We start from the raw sequence: 19,408 nt of genomic DNA on the forward strand, positions 1-19,408 counted from the left end.
CGATCGAAGTGGAAGAACGATGTTCGCGCCTTGTGTGCCTCCTGGCACTGAGAGAATTCAGATCAGATCAGATCACATGACTTTCAGCTCTTTTCAAACGTTTTCTTTCAAACGCAGGAGCCTGGTAAGAATCCGGGGAGCACCTTTCCTGTGAACTACGCGGTTCACCCAGATGTTTGCTCGTGCCAGGTAAAATAGGTCATTTTGTGCTCATCGCTATGGCCCAGAACACAACAGGAGGGATCTCTCTATACCAGGTCAGCTACTTACCCCGGGCTGAGTCTGGTCTTTGACAGAGAAATGCGAGGCACGGGGGGAGGGGGGGGTGGGAAATGCACCTCCTGCCCACAAGGAGAGGCCTTCGCGGCCCGGTGACCCTGACCGGCACCTGGTGGAGCACTGCAGGCCGGCAGAAGGAGCTGTATTCCCCTTACCTTCCCCCCCCCGCCCCCCGCCAGATAGCTTTACACTTCTGGGGCCGCGCCCTGGGGCAGCACCGCCCGCGCGGAGGCCACGCGCTGAGAGCCGTGACCGTTAACAGCTCCTCTGCCAGCGCCTCCCCACCGCATCCCGCCCGGAGCTCCTCACCGCCCCCGCGCCCAGCCCGGCCCGGCCCGCGCGTGCCCGCGCCGCCGCCGAGGGGCCGCAGGGCAGCCGCGGCGGCGGCGGGGGGGGGTCGGGCCGGCCGCCGCGGCGGGAGGTCGCAGCCGTCGCAGGGCTCTCCGCAGCACCGCGCTCATCCCGCGCGCAGCCCGCCCGCAGCAGGGATGGAGAGCGCTGGCCAGCCCCTTGGCCGAGGGGGCAGCCCGGAGGAGCTACCGGGCGCCTCCCGATCCCCACCCCCAGTGCTCGTCCCCGAGCCAGGCGGGGGCGGTGGCGGGAGGGGGCGGGTCAGTCCCGGGCCGTGCCAGGGCGCCCCGCGGAGGCAGGGGCCGGGCCGGCCGGGGGTGTCGCTCGCAGCGCTGCTCACCGCGGCCCGCCTCCTCCCCGCGTTATAAAAGTGCGGGCTGAGCGCTCGGGTTATCTTCTGCTTCGTGCCGAGTCGTCTGGGTAGTCTCAGGTAGCCAGCGTCCTTTGGCGAGGAAAATGCTGCCGATCAGGAAGACCACGAAACAGGGCAAAAGGATAATTCCCCCACCTCCCTCCCCTGCTCGGCCCCGGTCCCCTGCTCTCGGCGGGCCCGTTCCCCTGTCCGGCGTGGGGGCAGCGGCGGGCGCTGGGAGGGGTGCCCCTGCCGCGGTGCGGGCGCTGCCCTAGCGGGACCACGCGGTAGGGCAGAGGCAGCCTCGCGCCGGTGCTGCGAGGCGCGCAGGCGGGGAGCGGCGGGAGCTTCCCAGCGGCACAGGGCAGAGCTCGACTCTGGGTCGGGCTGGGGCTCCGCTGTACCCGGCCGCCTCTCCCGCCCCCTCGGGGTCCTGCCCGGAGGCTTTCCTGGGGAGCTGCTGCAAAACTGGCACAACCCGCAAACCGCACTTAACCTCCAAGTAAGGTACTCGGTATTTCTGCGGGTAAGGGCATATTGTGAAAAGCTAAAGTAAAGACGTAATAATAACTATACCTATTCAGCATCAAACCATTAAAGACATTTGGACACTGTTATGAGATAGATAGATTAGATTCAACTTAATGCTGTAACAGCTCACAGAATCTTGATTTCTCTCAACACATAGACTGAAGCCACCAAAGTTCAAAACCATTTTGCTTAATATTATTTGATATGCAAACTAAGCAGTGCTCACAACACATTAAAATTGTAAATATTGTAAGCATAAACCTTCATTGGATGGGATTCCTGTCTCCAGCGTCCTGACAACTCTAAAAGCCCCAAATTGCTCTTCCCTTTATTTATATGACTGAATACCAACAGTGTTTGTAATAGGAGCGCAGTCTCCAATATATGCATGCCCTTCGCACTCTCATTTAGCTAAAGAAATAAGCCAGTATAAAAGGTTATTCAGGCATCAGCCATTCTGGCCATCAAGATAAACATTTGAGCAATATCTAAATCAGACTCTCTGACATATACCAGTACTGCTACCCTGCAGTGCTGCTTGGGAGGGTCAGTGGAATCATGTATTCTACCTTCTGTTTGGAAGGACAGTATTATTAGTAGGACACTGGACACTTCTTACTCAGAACTGTTTTTATTTGGTTTTATATGTAGCATATAAGTCTAGAGTAAGAGAACAGAAGGATATGGGAAGAAGTCTATGAACTCTATGCCTTTCAGGTAGCTCAGTTATAAAGGAAGGAGGTGAGGAGGTATTTGTTCTGCTGCTTATTTTTTGGCACATGCCACCTAACTTCAGACACCTAGCAGAAGGCAATTGCCCTAGGTTCTCCTACAGGCAATGGACAGAGATAAGCCTTTCTTGAGGGCTCACTTAAGATCTGAATAGTTATTTTGAGATGCTTTTTTTCTCTCCACCGATGGAAAGATAGGATATAGGTAGACCAAGCAGGCTTTTCACTTATATGGTTCGGTTACATTCTTAAAGTTGGTTGGGGGAATATCTTCATACAGTCATTTGCACTCCTTCCGTGGATAGATGTATGGACTGTGGTGCAACTTTGTTCATGGTAGCAAAAGTGAAGCAGTGAAAAGATGGCTCAAAAAAGCCCTGGTTAGCTTTTTACAGATACTATTTCTTGTTATTTAATACCAGATCTGTGTACTACTGGATCACTTGACAGTACAATTTTGATCTGGATTGGGCATGAGCACACAGTTGTAGTTCTCTGGGGCAGAACAAAACAATGTTGATGCTGAACTCATGCTAGCTATATGCTGTTTGAACCAATGGTATTTTATCCAGTATAGATAAAGTAAAAATGGTGTGAAGAGATGATATCAGACCTATAATAAAGTCTGCAAAAAAGTTATTTCCATTTTGAGCCAATCTGAACTGACAAAGTAAGTTTAAGCACTTTGTGCTTTATAGTTATGTCACCTGCTATTAGATGCCCTGATGCTAGGTTTAATATATCACAATATATTATATATTAAGATACCACAATCTATTCAGTCATGGCTTATGTTGCTTCTGTGTGTCAAAAGTGAAGATTATTTTAAAGTGCAGTTTAAAAAAGCTAGAACTGTGAAGGGAAACTGCTGTTAAATCCTAGAAGGGACTTGAAAAAAAAAACCTGTTGATTGTAGTGCATTTAAATATATCTATATATTGTGTCAACATGTATCTATTGTAATGTAATCTTCAGTTAACAAGCAACAACTGAGGTTGCTTATACATTTAAGATTTTTTTTTTTTGTTTTCCCCTCTGCACTCCTGTTCTCTGCATATTAAACTTCTGAAGCAGGCTCTGTCTGTAAAAGATTCCTTGGCAGGCAGAGGAAGCAGGGACTCAACCAGTGATCCCTTGGGTGCCTTTCTCTGGCCCCATTTGAGGCATTCTGTTACAACTGCAAATTAGTTAATTGCAAACACAATCTTTACAAAGCCTCCTGACATTTACACTTACAACAGAATTGCCCTAATAGACAGGCACGACTTGTAGACTTATTGAAAATTACTGAGTTTTGGAGACTGAGTATTGTAGATTGAGTTTTGCCCTGGTCCTGCTGAAATAAAGATAAAAGCTTGCACTTTTTCTTAACGTTGTAAAGTTAATTACGTCAATATTTTGGAAAGTTCAGAATGTGCAATGGAATGTGATGCAGACATCTGCAAGCCAACACTTGGCCTAGCTCATATATCTGCACAGCAACACTGTGCAGAGAAGCCCCATCACCTTGCTGCTATGTCAGTGCCTGGGCCAAAAACGCCGACCCTCTCAGCCAGGCTTTGTGGCCTCCAAGTAGCCTTACACTGCTATGCTTGGTACTGGAACTGGCATAGTTGGCACAGTGCACCTTCTTGTTGGAAAGGCATACTCTCATGCTGCCTAAAGGGCAGTGCTGAGATGTTATAAGTGTTTTTCTTTCCTGGATGTATGGTGTGAGATAATTGAATTAATGAAGGAGAAATTATCAAGAAAGATAATCTACTAAAGGTTGGAGGCTAATTGTTAAAAAACCCTTCCTCTCAACACAAAAAAACACACTCAACTCTATGTCCGCAAGGTGCTTTTTTTTCCCCTACTCCCTCAAATTTCATCTACTGAAACGCTAGTAGGCCATCAGGAAAAGATAACTATGGACAGCAATTTCAGTCTTACCTTTGATTTTTTAAAATCTTTTTCTGTACCCACTACCTTTGTTAATGTAATGGGTCTGCATTAATCCACTTTTTAAAGTCAAATAGAATTATGTTTGTAATCTACTGGCAGAATTTAGTACTATTTAGTATAACAGCAAGGTACTTTTTTGAAAATTTGAACAATCCAATGAAGCAATGAAAGGAATACAAAAAATAATATGTATTAGGTGCAATCAATATATTTTGTATTCATGTTTTTCATTTTACAAAAAAAAATAATTACCACTTTCCTTGTGTTAGTGTAGAGTTCAAGGCAGAAGCAAGGTTAATCACAGGGTGCTGTAAGGTTTGTAATTTGGCATCTTAAAACATTTCTGGGCTGTGCAAAAGAAGCAGGATTTTCTTTCATTTTGTAAGTCTAGGTAAGGAAACCCAGGCCAGTGAAAAGTCTGTCAGAAAATGGAGGCCAGCATTCTGAGATGTGTCTTATTTGCTAGGAAAATGTTACATGCTTACTTTTTTTGATGCTTGTTGTGCCATCTTGTGTCACAAGCTACTTGTGCTGAGGCTCTGTCATGATGGCATTTGTAGCTAAAGAGCAAATGAGCTAATGAAGAGGTCAGTGATACTAGTGTTTCATTTTAAAAAGTTTCACATATATTTTACAGGAGAATTTGAGACTGTGTTTTACTTTCATAGGAATGGAATTAGACCATTGACTTCTAGTTCTGGGGACTATATCTCTGGAATACAATAAACTGAATAATTAAAAGTCTTATGTAATATATATGCATATATTAACGCCTTATGTTGTAAAACAGATCACCTACTATTCTTTAAAGAGAATTTCAAGAAGGAAATGGATTACTTCTTATTATTATGGCAAAGATGTTTCTGGTAGCCCACAAATAATTATATCTGCTTTGCAAATACAGGAAATGTCAACAAAGGAAGCCCACAAAACTGAAGAACTGTAATTATTAACCTTTCTTCCTGCTTTCTGCAGGGTATTCTAGAGCGTTTAGATGCTGGAGAATTTGTGATTGGAGATGGAGGATTCGTCTTTGCTCTTGAAAAGAGGGGGTATGTAAAAGCTAGGCCTTGGACTCCCGAAGCAACGGTAGAACACCCAGAAGCAGGTCAGTTTTACTGGGAAATGGTGATTCTATAGTGAAGGTAAACATGGTTGGATAAATAATAAATATATAGGAACCTGTAGTGGGTTGCTTGACAATGTAGAATTACACACTGTTAAGAATAGTCTAAGAATCTATAGACCCCCTAATCATCGTACCCCTTATTCTTGCTCTAACACTGGTCAAAAGCAGTTGGTTGGGAAAGAATATGAGTAGTGCAAACATATAGTGATACCTCTCCAGAATGCTTTCCCAGTCTTCAGTAATTTGTAACCCAGGGACTTTTTGACACAGATATGGTATCTTTGTATTTAATAACATTCAGTGATTTCTCTCTCATGGACATGTCCAGTCTGTCCTTGAGCTGATATCAAGTTTATCCTTCACAACATCTTGTGACAAAAAATTCTGCAGTTAACTATCTGTTTTGTTGTGTTCTGACCATTATAAATGAATACAGTTTGTTTATTAATTCCTTCAGGAAAACGGCAGCTTTTAATAAACAATGGAATGGAAGAGGAGTATTTAATGTATCTGGCTCCACTGTGAAATGAGGATTGATAAACCTCATAAGAACCTAAGAATTGCAATAAAATTGCATCAGTTGCTGTGCCAAGGGTGTTAACTCAACTTCTGCCTATCCCATTTAATGGAGTGACTGTCTACAGTGGAGGGGGGCAAAATGAGCAATCATTCTATGCCTTACAGCATAAAGATTATAGTGTTTAGCATAAATAGTGCAAAAGCAGGTGCTATTATCTATTTATGTATGCTTCATTACAATAAAGCATTTGCCCTAGTAATATCATGTGCAGTTAATCCCACAAGCTAATTCAGAATGTCCTGGGAAAAAAATTTTCTTTGTTCTGTCTTAAGTGTATGTCCTTCCAAATTAGTCTTTTTCCTCTATAAAGGGGGAAGAAGGAAGAAGAGGAGAAGGAGAAATAGAGATCTTAGCCCTCTCTATTACATTGCTTTGTACACCTTACCTATTTTTTCCCCTAATCCTTCTCAGCCTTCAAGTGTTACTTTGTGTAGCATGCCTAACTTAGGGTCATGGACAGCCTTAGATAATGCAGTGCTCCAGCAAAGGTTTAAAGGGTGATGACCTAATTTGTTGAACCTCATCTCCCAAAAATACATCCTATCACCTCTCTCTTTCTCTCCACCTGTACCTTTTTCTGCCCCTGCGCATTCCATCTTACAAATCGTAGCGCTTATACCATGCTCTTTGTTTCCCCTTTGCTTATTTCTTTTGTACCACAAAAGTCTTTGACCCTCTCCACATGCCTTCTCAGGAAGTGTAGGTCTCGGTCCATGGGGAATGCAAGACATTACCTTACATAGAGGCAGTTGCAGATGGCTTAAATAGGCTAAATTGGCACACAGATTTGTTTTAAACAAGTGATCAGTAGTCATAGGTTAGCCCCCTACTGATTTGCTAGAACATATTGCTCATGTCTGTAACATAACACTTTTATAAGCCCTTTGTAGGCTATTTATAAATACACCCTTAACTGGAAATGTGTTCATTTCTTTCAGTGCAGTGTGCTGCCTCCCCTCTGTTATTGCTCTTTGCTCCTGCATGCTCAAGGGTCATGTTATTTTGAAAGCAGGTGTAAAGAACAGAAGGACCAACTGTCTGAGCCAGCTGGTGTAAAAAACCATACAACTACCGGCCTTTCTTGTCTTTGTAAGGAATGAGGGAGGTTCTGAGATTGCAGCAAGGAATGATGGAGGGAAAAAAAAAAAAACCAGAAAGAAAAAAAAAAAAAAAGTGAGTTGAAGGCCATTATCTCCGTTACAAGGGAGGAGAAGTTTTGCCAGACTGACAAGTTTAGAAATGAGATCTAAATATTTCTTCTGAGCCAGATCAGGTATCTGAGCTACTGCTCTGTACTGAGCAATATGCATATGCACTTACTGCCCCCATCTGCTGTTAGCTTAAGTCTGTGTCTTTTGTGAAATGTCCAACTCATGGTAGATTGAAATGAAAACTCAGTGTTGTATGTCTGACTCCTAAAATGCATCAAATTTAATAATTGTTTAGCCTCATATGTGGCTGTTACCTCATTTCTCAAATAGTGGAAGAAAACATAGCTTCAGTAACATGCTAGAAGTCACACAAGAAGTAAATTAGAGTGGTTTGGGTTTTTGATAGCATCATGCAGACTACTGTGGGCTTGATAATACTAAGTGTATTCTAGTGGTAAAAATGATTTGCCTGGGATTGAATGAGATTCAGGCTGATACTTTACTTATAATGCTATTCTTTCCCTCCAAATGCAGACCCATTCAAGAGTCTGCTGTTCACATACCTGATAGTTTGGGATATAAAGTTCCTTATTCATACGTGTTAGATTATGTTTCATTTGCCTACCAATGTCTCCATCCTTATTCACACAAATCCCAAACATTCTTCTAGGAATGCAGGAACCATATTTAAAGAGCACTAACCATGGGGGTAAATAAATCTAGTTTATTATGGAAATGTCATAAAGCATTTGTGAAAATATTTGTAGATTATTTTTTCCTTTTCACATTTCCTGACTAGTGTTCATCAATGATTTTTCATGGGGGCGAATAGAAAAACAAACTACAGAACACTAGAAACATACAGAGACAGTCCTTTTAGTTGGGCTCAGTAGCCTGTTTTAATGATGTAGGAAAAAGAATACTCTCTGCACTAGGAATGTTTTGACTGTGTAAAGGCTGTAAAACTGAAATTTGATCCCGATAGTTCAGGCAAATTCCAGGGACTCTTTGAATTGTAGCTCTGCTAGAATCTATGTTCCTGGATAGTTCTTTGTGACTGCTGTGTTAAATCACAGTGTGGTTACCCAAGGCTGTAATTAGAAATGAAATACTGGTACTAGTAGAGAAAAGCAAGGGACACCACACTGTTCCTTCACTGAAAGCAGATGTGCTGCTGTGTATGCAGATTGACTCTAGCAACTCAGACTACCGTTTGAGCTTCTCTGGCATAGAATGCTGTGTTTGTTGTAGCTGAAGGCAGTAATTTTATTCTCGTGACACATTAACATGTTTCCCTAATGACACAGATTGTCTGTAGACAATGAGGTATGATGAACCAAGACTTCAGGAAAGCTTTTCCAAACATCTGCCATAGAAACTGCAGTGTTCTCATGTCTCTATACAATATCTAGGGAATAAATTATTCCTGTATTTGCTATAAGCTGTTGAGCGTTTTAACTCTGTTTTACATGATAAGTAGTGTTCTAGAAATTATTATAATTATTGTTTTGTGGGTTGTTGTGGTTTAGCCCCAGCCACCAACTAAGAACCACACAGCTGCTCGCTCCCTCCCTTCTCCCTGATGGGGTGGGGGAGAGAATCGGAAGAGTGGAAGTGAGAAAACTCATGGGTTGAGATAAGAACAGTTTAATAACTGAAATAAAATAGTAGTAATAATAATATTATTATTAAAGCAAGTAATGCATGATGCAACTGCTCACCACCCACTGACCGATGCCCAGCCAGTCCCCGAGCAGCGATCCCTGCCCCCCGGCCAACTCTCCCCAGTTTATATACTGAGCATGACATCATATGGTACGGAATAGCCCTTTGGCCAGTGTGGGTCAGCTGTCCTGGCTGTGCCCCCTCCCAGCTTCTTGTGCACCTGGCAGAGCATGGGAAGCTGAAAAGTCCTTGACTAGTGTAAGCCCTACTTAGCAGCAACTAAAACATCAGTGTGTTATCAACATTATTCTCATCCTAAATCCAAAACACAGCACTATGCCAGCTACTAGGAAGAAAATTAGCTCTATCCCAGCTGAAACCAGGACAGTATCCACCCCTTATTCTATACCATCTATGTCATGCCCAGGTCCTATCCTTTCCAATACATTCCAATTAATCACCACCACTTTTCCAGTCTTTTGATATGTACACACAGATATCATTCCCTTAGTCCATGGGCCATCCCTCTAAAATGTCCGTTGAGTTCATTTGGTCCATGACTTTGGGCTTCATCTCTCATAACAGTCCTATAGGGCAGGAGAGATGGTGTGTGGTGTTGGGTTGTTGCATGCTGAAGCCAGTTATGGTTCTATCACCGCTGCACTTTGCTCGGTTCCATCAAAGTTCATTCTTCATTAATCTGGGTGATTCTTACTGTGATTCTGTTGATATAGCATATAGCCACCATAGAAGTGATGACATACAGTATTATATAGCAATTAACATCATACCATTCAGTTCATTGGCTATTTTCACCCAAAATCAAATCCCCTTGAGGTACACATTGCAGTGCATGTTTCGCATTCATGGATAACCTGTGCAATAGCGTCCATGGTCAGGTCCAGCCCTCGATCGCGAGCCCATTTGTCTGTTGCATCTCTTCCTTGATGGCCTGAGGTGTCATGGGCCCACCGAGCTATAAACAATCCACCCTCATGTTGCCAGTCCAGATCCACCTGAGCCACTTCAATCTTAGCAGCCCGATCCACCTGCTGGTTGTTTTGATGTTCTTCAGTGGCCCGACTCTTGGGTACGTGAGCATCTGAATCTACTGATGAACTAAATATAGAAATCTTCAGTCATTCTTAGCAGAGAATAACTAAGAAGGAAGTTTTCTACCTAATGTTCTAAGAGTGGGAAGAAAGGAATTCTACACAGACTGGGGTACTGCTTCTACTCCCTCATAATGGCTCTTCTAGTAAACACAGTATCACTTCTTTTACAGTAACATTAATTCAATAAACATTTAGTTTTGGGATAATAATAGTAATAACTGTACCAAACATCTCTTCTTTGTCTCTTTTAATTCTTTGCAGTTTGTCAGCTTCACCGGGAATTCCTCAGAGCTGGATCCAATGTTCTGCAGGCATTCACATTTTATGCCAGTGAGGACAAACTAGAGAACAGGGGCAATTATGTAGCTGAGGAAATAAGTGTGAGTAAAATACTATTTTGATGGAGATATGAAATAAGTGTATTCATTTCAAAAGGTTTAATAGAAAGAATTATCAAGTATTTTCACAGTTTGTCATAACAGTTTTGGTTATATTTGAGGACCAAAGAATGAGATGGTGCAATTTCAGAATTTGGAATAGTAAGAAAGACAAGGTTAAAGGGGAAAGAAAAAAAAAAAAATAACAAAATGGGGCAAAGATGAAGAGAGGAAAAAGGATGCCCACATCTTATTTTTCCCATCTGAGGAGATAGTTTACTGGAGTTTTCATACAAAGTATAGGGAGGACTAAATGCACAGAGAGCAAAATCAATTGTAAAAAAAGAAATGCTTTAGCATCCAGAGAAACAAATCAACTGCAAAAATGGTGAAGAATCCTGGAGAATAATGACTTGCTAATAAGAACTGAATGTTTTTTTAGGACCATGTCTTCAATAAAATATCAACTAAAAAATCCAAGGTATACACTGTGGTCAGTATTCCCCTTCTCATGTGTAAGGGTAATCTGGTACAGTAACAGAAGTACTGTGTTGGTGTTTTCTTACCCCCTACACAGAGGAGTTGTAGGATGTTGGGTGCCTTCACTAGATGCAGGCCCCATCTCCACTGGGACTTCTGGCACAAACATTTCTAGATAGTTCCTTTGAGACTAGAAGATTTGTCGTTGGGTGTTTTCTCTGATCTTTTCCCCTTTGGTCCTATTGTCTATTATTTCAGCCTCTGGAAAATAGAGAAGATTCTCCAGGGCGCAGAGAGGAAGGAATATATTTATGTGAAGATATCCCAAGTCAGAAACTAGAGCAATCTGGACACTAGGGAAACACTTGAGGCTTAATTAAGAGGTTAAGACATTAAAATGTCATATGACCAAATTTATCTGAAATGCTGTACCTTTACATTCAATAGATGCAACATCGAAATGTCTGAAGTGATATCCCAGAAACATAGTGCCTCTGGAACTAGCCATGCTGCAACGAAAAATGATAAGAGGGGTTGGGAAAGCAACTGGAAACTGGAATGCATTGCAGCAAAACTTTCAAGCTTGATTTGCTGCCAGTTCTAGAAGCAGTTTCCTCCAGGCTCTAACTGGTTTATGGCTCCAGCTCCTGGTGTTCCCAAACACGTACCTGAGCAGAAGTGCAAGTGGAAGACACTCTGTCAGCAATAGCCTTAAAAATCATCTGGATGTTTTGAGGCAGCCATGGAAAACTTCAGCTGAGAGAAACCTATGTAGATTCTAAGTAGCCCATGGGCCACAAAGAAACCTGCTCTAATCAGTCCTTGTTATCTATCCCAAATAATGATTCTTTTCCAAAAATCTTTTTTTCCCAGCTTAACCTCTTTCACAAGCTGTTCTAGTCATCCTGGTTTGGGTATACAGGGAATGTGTCTTTCAGTCTAGGTGATTAATTAATCATATATAGTGATAAGTTTCCCTTTGCTATTCTTAAATTGGTAACTTTAACATCAGGTAATTAATGACATCCTTTTAAAAGTGCCTTAAATGACTCTATATCATATCATAGCTTAAATTTTGAAAATTATCAAAATACTAAAATAATACATTAAGAAACAGAATGAAAAATCAATTGAAATTACTACTTTTTTTTTCCATCCACAAAATCTCAGAATAGAAGCAGACACTTAAGTGTAACTAACTAACTTATTTTCTAAGAGGAAAAAAAAATTCTGCTTCACACCAAATATTTGCTTTTTTATAGACTATTTGTGTAAGATGTATTAAAGGTAATATGTTTTTGTATTAGTGTTTGATAATATGATAACTTATAAGTTGCAAGAAATCTGTTTCTTAATGTTTGTTATTTTTTTGAAAAATGCTGATCTTCCTAATCAATATTATAGAAAAATACATTTAAATTATAAATGAATATGAAGAAGTCTTTTGTCCTTTTTGTGCTCTGAAATTACATGCATATCTCTGACCAGGTAAAAATGATGTAATCTATATTCATATAGTGCCAGAAAGTGAATGAAGCTGCTTGTGACATTGCAAGAGAAGTGGCTAATGAAGGTGATGCTTTAGTGGCTGGAGGACTCAGTCAAACACCATCATACTTAAGCTGCAAGGATAAAGCAGAGGTTAAAGCAGCCTTTCGAAAGCAACTAGATGGCTTTATGAAGAAGAATGTTGACTTCCTAATTGCAGAGGTAAATCTGTAAAAAAGTACATGCCTTCAGCTGGCACAGTGTGTTAACTTTAAGATGTCTAGTCTACTTTAGGGAATACAAGTATATATTGCTTCCTTCTTTAAAATTTTCTGTTATACTTTTATTCCAGTAGAATCAGATGTTTTCTAAATGCACAGCAGTATCTGCAAGCGTCCTAGAATAGGACCTTGAACCCTAAATTTCTATCATCTCAGTCAAGTCAAATTCTGTACCAGTACAAAGAGGATAGATTAATGTGATCTTGATTAGTTCCTGTTTCCTCCTGTACTCCGTAAGTAACCAACCCATGGTGACTTTTCTAGATGAAAATAGTTCTTCAGGGATAAATCCCTGATTAACCCCCTGTATGGGCATTCTTATTCTGAAACATGAGTATCTTTTTATTTTGGATTTAGTTTTCCTTCTGACTTTTTAAAATCCTTTTTTAACTGTGTGGTCAGTGAACTCAACTGAATTCTGTTAGTGTAAATCAGAAAAGAATCAAGTCATTGTATTGCTGGTGAATTTGGGGTCTGGATTAATGTGTTTATGTTTCATCTCCAAGAAACGAAAGTAGTCCACTTTTAATTTCTTTCAGTATTTTGAACATGTTGAAGAAGCTGTCTGGGCTGTTGAAGTCCTAAAAGAATCTAGGAAGCCAGTTGCAGCTACAATGTGCATTGTCCAGAAGGAGACATGCATGGCGTGCCCCCCGGACAATGTGCTGTCCGACTGGTAAAGGCTGGTAAGAATCTGTTTTAATCTGCACTTTAAAAGTATGGAACAAAGTTAAGTCCTTAATCATTGAGATAAATGGATGTGTATCTCAAGTAGATAGCTTCCCAATTATACTTGATGAAAGTTTTGAGCCTGTGGAAGAGTTTCTATGTGTACTTTACTAGAGCAGTCTTGTAAAAAAAAGTATGAAAATGCAGCTATAAAATCCTTATTAACCAGGATGGTATTGGGAGCAATAGCCACAGGCAGCTGATACTGAGTAGAACAAAATCCTAAAACTATTCAAAGTTGATTACAGACCCAGCCCCAAATTCTGGGCTCAGGATTATGAAACATAAGCAGAATCCAAAGCCGCCTTTGATTCTCTGCTCATGTTTTTAGAAATGTGTGGAGCACAGTTCAAATCCAGGATGAGAGAATAAGAGAATGAAAAAATTAATCTTATTGCCTATCAAATGCTGTGTTTTCTGCAGGACAAAGGGAAGGGCAGAAGGAATTAATCAGGGGCATGATGGACCGACCATACAGGGGTTTTATTATATCTGTTCTGAACTACTCTTTTCCTTTGGAGTTAAGAGTTGAAATCCAAAGGCAGAACCTGTGTTAGGAACCTGTTAGCTATTTGTATATGTGGCTGTACATAATCAGTCTTCACTGATTGAGCACTGATGAGAAAAGCAACTGCATGAGGGTGGGAGATGTGATTCCTCATCAGGAAGGTAAGGAGTGCAACTGAGATGTAAATGGAATGATCAGCCTCAGGAGAGTTGAGGCTGGCTCTAATCCAACTACCTTGTTGTCGTGGTTTAACCTCAGTCGGCAACTAAGCACCACACAGTCACTCGCTCACCCTCCTCCCCTTCCTGGTGGGATGGGGGAGAGAATTGAAAAAAAAAGTAAAACCTGTGGGTTGAGATAAAGACAGTTTAATAGGACAGCAGGAAGAGAAAATCATCATCATCATCATCATCATAAAAGAATATACAAAACAAGTGATGCACAATGCAATTGCTCACCACCTGCTGACCAATGCCCAGCCTGTCCCCGAGCAGCGATCCCTGCCCCCCGGCCAACTCCCCCAGCTTATATACTGAGCATGACGTCATACGGTACGGAATAGCCCTTTGGCCAGTGTGGGTCAGCTGTCCTGGCTGTGCCCCCTCCCAGCTTCTTGTGCACCTGGCAGAGCATGGGAAGCTGAAAAGTCCTTGACTAGTGTAAGCACTACTTAGCAGCAACTAAAACATCAGTGTGTTATCAACATTATTCTCATCCTAAATCCAAAACACAGCACTATGCCAGCTACTAGGAAGGAAATTAGCTCTATCCCAGCTGAAACCAGGACGCTTGTGTTCATAGTGCTGGTGTACAGATGGACTGCTCTGCTTATGGAGTGCTGTGGCTAAGAACTTTCACCTCCCACTTCCTAGGGAGATGTGACTTGAACTTATTTATTTTCCTCCTCCTAGGTGCTTCTATTGTTGGAGTCAACTGCCATTTTGACCCAGATACCTCCCTGGAAACTGTGAGACTGATGAAAGAGGGCTTGCACGCTGCTAAACTGAAAGCTCACCTGATGTCCCAACCACTTGCTTTCCATACACCTGATTGTGGGAAGCAAGGATTTATTGACCTTCCAGAATTTCCCTTTGGTAAGACAAGGGTATCTTTTTTTTTTTTTTTAAATTTATTTACTGTCTGTTCCTTTTTTTCCCCTAGCTTTTAGCAAAGCTGAAACTGCAAGGCATCCTCCTGTACAATAGGATCAGTCTCAATTATCCTGTCTGGCATTCTGCATAGATGGATTGGGTTAAAGATCATCCAGATAATGAGAGTATTTCAGCAGTATCACAGCATGTGACTGAAAGTGAAATTATGATGAAAACAGTTAAAGTGCCACAACCTAAATCAATTAAAAAAAAATGTTGTTTTTTTTTTTCTTGTGCTATAGAACCTTGTTCAGGACAGCTGTAAAATAGTCCAAAGAAATTAACAAGAGCAAATACACTAAAAACAACCCAGACTTTAAATGCCTTTGGACTGGAGCTCCCCAGCATTCTCGGTTGTGACGTCTAGCCCATGAGCCCTATAATGTTTACCTGCATAGGGATTTAATGTATAATGCATATGCGGAGCTGGATCATTAGTATAGGTGCATGATTCTTGCACTCATAATGGTTCAGTCTTGCAAGTGTAACTGTCTAAGATAAGTGAGATTAGAGAGAAAGCAGAAGAGGGAATATGTTCTTTGATGTTGCTTACAAATGGATTAGCAGTTTGGAGATGGATTCATCACTCTTATGCTCAGCAGAAATTCTACCCAAAAGACCGAAAGATTCAGCCACTTTATGTGTATATAAGGCTTGTGTATTTAGGGCTTATTCCCACCTGGGATGTAGAAGGTCACATCCTCTTAAGATAAGAGGAAAAAAGCAGCCTAAACATTTTAAAATTGATTAGAAAAATGCCTTCATTTTCAGATATCATACATTCTTCTTTTCAAGATCAGCCTATAAAATAAGGTATTAAAACAACTGAAACTTGAATTTTTAGGAAAAAAAAAAGATATGGATGTGATTTTCAGGAAGATATTTTATTTTAAAAGTCCTCTCTACGTAAATGAAGGAAAAAGAATAAAGCATGAGCCTGAGGCATTCATTAGATAATAACAACATGTCTGGGTTCTGAAAATACTCTGGGATGTTTAAAAGTGTCAGGAACTCATTTATCCTATTCATTCCTTCGTATAACTCCTCTGATTGCAAGCAAAAATGATAGAACAGATGCAGTAAGTAATCAAGTTAATTGAAGGATTCACTCTTTGGTTTGTTATGGTTCTTGGTTTGTATGTTATAAGCAAACTGTATGAGATGTCAGTTTTCAGAAATTTCATGAGTCAATTGGAGAAGCCTGGTTCTGTGAATGTTTGCACTACCCAGAAGGAGCAACTGATCACTTGATGGCAGAGAAGTAGTTTGGTAAATCATTGTTAAACTGACCCAGTTGACTCTGCTTTTTGTGGAAGGCAATATGCACAAAGAGGCATTTAGGTATTTGAAGTGTACATAACCTCTGTACAGGCCAACAAGATCTCAGTTTCTAGAAAAGCATTGGCTATGTTGTATTGGCAAACTCCAGCATCTAGATACCAGCAGTATTTATTTATCTTTAGAACTTTTTCCAGTTTTCTGTGTTTTCCCTTCTGTGTTACTGCAATTGCTCTCAAATGTCACCAGTTAAGCAAGGACAATGTTTTAGACAGAAAAGTCCTGGTCAGTCAAAGCATACCCAGTTATCTCAAGAGTAGACGTACAGAGGGGCTAAATCTAGGCGCACATTACAATCTTCTCATCAGAAGTTGATGAAAATTTCAATATCTTTTTACTGTAAATGATAACATAAACTGTTAAGCTAGAGATATTTAATTCTGAATAAAGCCAAGAAAAATACTGTACATTGACAGGCACGGAAAATAGAATGTTAGTCATTTTTGGGAGGGGGGAAGAAAACCCCACAAAACGTGATCTATGTGGCAACTTCTTTTCGTAGCATACTGCTTGTTTTCAATCACCATGTTTCACCATGTGTGGCCAGTTCTTATGGCGGAGTCTATCCATGTTTCTTCAGAGCTGTTAGGTTGGTGCTGTCCTTATGCTCCTGAAACACAAGGACTGATTGTGACAGGGTGGGTGACGGAGAAGACAGGGAAACACCCTATACTGTTCTCCTGGAGTTTAGTTGCTTATATGGGTATAAATTGAGTGCAAGATGCTGCATTCTTACTGTTGATCGTTTTGTATCAATTTTGCATTAGCTTTTTAATGATATATGAGAGACAAGGAAATCATGAATTGATGCTTCTGATGCTTTCTCTCACATCTGCAGGACTGTACACAAACTTTTATTTAAACAGCTTTCTAAGATAGCTTAATCTGGTTTTCCTTCTGATATTAGACCATCTATTTTTCCGTTGTCCAGTCTTTCCCTCTGAGACCAATAATTTTCTGTTTAAGACCATTTCATTTTTTTCCCTTCTGTTTTTTATTTTCTGAATCTGTCTCTTTAACTACTCACTGGACTTTGAGCAGATCTGCTTTGCATCACCTTCTTGCATATTAGGCATTTCTGGGACAGGATGTAGGAAGAAGAATCCTACTTCTGCTGTGGTGCTGGAACCTTACTACCTCACCACGGCTTCTTTGCCTAGAGGAATGTTCAGTGCCCAGACATCATGCTGCACTCTCCTCATAACCAAGCTGATTCATCTCCTGCAGATGTGCATAAAGAAGTGGGAGGATTTTTATTCCTTTATTCCTGTATTTTTATTCCTTCAAGTTTCTTCTCCAGTCCCTGGTCTTTTCTTTCCAGTTCTGCAACTCCTGTGCCTCCTTCCCTTTCAGGTGTGCTTTTCCTTGTTCTTCTCACTTTCTGTTCCTTTCCTTCCACACGTCTTTCCTCTCAGCTCTGGCGTCCCTCCGCTCTGCTTACCACAACCTGCAACACGAAGAGGGGTTCAAAAGAAAGGTTGCATCTTAGCCATCCTAAGTCATCTACACACAGAACTTTCCACAAGGAAGTGGCTTGAGGCAGCAAACTGCTTATGGATGGGCTTATAACTAAGTAAGGGATGGGCTAAGAAATAGCTACAGATCCCAGCTGTCAGCGAAACAACTGCCTGCCATTAGCTGGTCATGGAAAAAAGTGTAGTAAGCATTCCTGAGGAATAACAAGCAGGCTTATTCCTGTTGCAGGTAGGCTGATGATACCTTCTCCTTTCACAGATTAGAGTACTGTAATCAGATTTCCCAGATATTGATTGTTCATTAAGAACTCTTTGGACTTGTGGGCATAACATTGAAAGTGCTCCAGTACTTCAGCTAAGAACTCTGGCAGAATGGCAAGCATGTGACTTAGGGCTTGATCAGTCTCAGAAGATATTAGGTGCTGTTTTTCAAAGCCAAAGCAGCTTACAACAAGCATAGCTCAGCAAAGCATAACAGAATCTAAAAGCTAGACTCCTGAAAGTTTGCATTATTAATTCTAGCTCAGACAGCTCAAACATCTACATCTACAACCAGTTTTGCAAATAGTGTGCAAGTGTCTCAATAATGTGATTTCTTACAAAAAAATGCGGTGAACTGGAGCATGGTGAAAATTTAAGATATGAATGTCTTTGCAGGTCTGGAGCCAAGAATTGTAACTAGATGGGATGTTCAAAAATATGCAAGAAAGGCCTATGATTTAGGAATTCATTTCATTGGAGGCTGCTGTGGATTTGAGCCATATCACATCCGAGCAATAGCTGAGGAGCTGGCTCCTGAAAGAGGATTTTTGCGAGAAGCTTCTGAGAAACATGGCAGCTGGGGCAATAACCTGAGCATGCATACCAAACCCTGGGTCAGAGCAAGGTATGTATATCTGAACTGGAAAGCACACCAGCACCCTCCTTATAAAGGCTTACATTGGTCCATGCAGCAGACTAGCTTAACCAATATGGAGGTCTAAATATAACCGTAAACATTCTGTGTTAATAATTTTGAAGAATTAAATTTGATCTGGGAGCAGTAAAAGGGGCAAAGGGGCAGTAGGAGAGCTACAAAAATTCTCATCCCTCTTCAAAATGAACATTTGGTCTGAATTAATGTGAAAGTAATGAAAGTTTTGTAATATTTCCTTTTCTTTCTTTAGGGCAAGAAGAGAATACTGGGAGAATCTGAGGCCTGCTTCAGGCAGGCCATATTGTCCTTCAGTCTCAAAGCCAGATGGCTGGGGGGGGGTGGGTAACCAAAGGAACCAGAGAGCTGATGCAACAGAAAGAAGCAACAAGTGAACAACAGCTGAAAGAGCTCTTTCGGAAACAGTTGTTCCAATCCACTGCAGTTGTCTAAATGTTAGAATGATTTATCTACAGACCATCTCATGCTTCACAAGAAAAATCTGTGAAGATGAGTGCCCCGTTGATTTATCAGTTAACATCTAATGAAAGAGACAAAATGCAAAAATAATGTGATTACAGATTAATATGTCAAACTGATAATAAAATCTTTCTCTGGACGAATAGTTTAGAGAAGACACAGTCAGAAGGAGTTTTGGATTCTCATAACAACTGAGCTTCTTGTTAGCTAGGTGCCATCAACTGGGTAGACACAGAAATACGTGGAAAGTAATAATTGACTCAACTCACCTGTGAAAAGAGAAAAAGCCATCTATAAATACAGTATCCATGGACTTCCACTCCTGAGTCTGTTTTCAGTTTGGGATTATGTAGGAATTTC

The 19,408-nt window shown here is 41.1% G+C and overlaps 1 pseudogene across 1 annotated transcript; it reads left to right on the forward strand.

Moving 5' to 3' along the window:
• The first annotated feature begins 1,086 nt into the window (after positions 1-1,086).
• Positions 1,087-19,021, forward strand: LOC309601751 (betaine--homocysteine S-methyltransferase 1-like; annotated as a pseudogene). The gene is made up of 8 exons: positions 1,087-1,125; positions 5,164-5,296; positions 10,090-10,208; positions 12,204-12,395; positions 12,994-13,140; positions 14,603-14,785; positions 18,313-18,541; positions 18,822-19,021. The product of its transcript is annotated as a betaine--homocysteine S-methyltransferase 1-like (transcript).
• Positions 19,022-19,408: the final 387 nt, after the last annotated feature.

This window comes from Platalea leucorodia, assembly GCF_965183815.1.
Source record: "Platalea leucorodia genome assembly, chromosome: W".
Lineage (NCBI taxonomy): Eukaryota > Metazoa > Chordata > Aves > Pelecaniformes > Threskiornithidae > Platalea > Platalea leucorodia.